Below are 786 nucleotides of genomic sequence, written 5' to 3' on the forward strand. Positions count from 1 at the left end.
TCAGATTTTTCAAACTTAGGGCCGGTTTCACCAACCTCAGTTAAATCATTGGTTAACTGACAGCGTGTTAAATGTAATGCCATACTTAAGCGTCAATTATCCTGTCGCGCGTTCCACCACGTTTTTGGAGGTCCCGGCTATCTAACCAGATAGTCGTTTCGAAATAACTCCTATTTTACATTTAACCATTGGCGTCATTGGCTACTTGCCAAATCCAAATAAGGTTCACTCCACGCTCGTGTCCACACTAGCCTACAAAAAGTGAATTTGTATGTCTTTTTTGTTCATGTTATGTTTCTGTTTTATTTGTGTTAGCTGTGATAAGATGGAAGAAAATAAATTGAGATCGCCTAATTTTCTTCATAATGCTCCTTCAATTTGATTCAGCAGATCATCTACATGAGCTTATGTTGAGCGAAATCTCGTTTGAAAATCAACGAGGTCGAAATTATCAAAAAAATTCACTCTTTCTTTGAAAATTCTCGGTCTTCTGCGGATAAATTAAAAAATGTCTTCTTCCACTTCGTCATCAGACGAACACAGAACTTCTCCGTAAAACTCCATATTTCACAATGACATTGCACTTTTTAGATTAAAGGGAGATTAAATCGCCCTAACCGACCCACATTAACCGCTTAGATTTAACGGTGGTTAATGCGAATTAACCGGCTGTTAAGAAGTGGTGGAACGGGTAAGCTTTAAGCGAGGATTCAATTTTTAACCGAGGTTGGTGGAATCGGCCCTTATTCTTTGGGTTCCCGAAAAGTTTTTAAGGGTATTGGGGGG

This window comes from Belonocnema kinseyi, chromosome 2, assembly GCF_010883055.1.
Source record: "Belonocnema kinseyi isolate 2016_QV_RU_SX_M_011 chromosome 2, B_treatae_v1, whole genome shotgun sequence".
In the NCBI taxonomy this organism is placed as follows: domain Eukaryota; kingdom Metazoa; phylum Arthropoda; class Insecta; order Hymenoptera; family Cynipidae; genus Belonocnema; species Belonocnema kinseyi.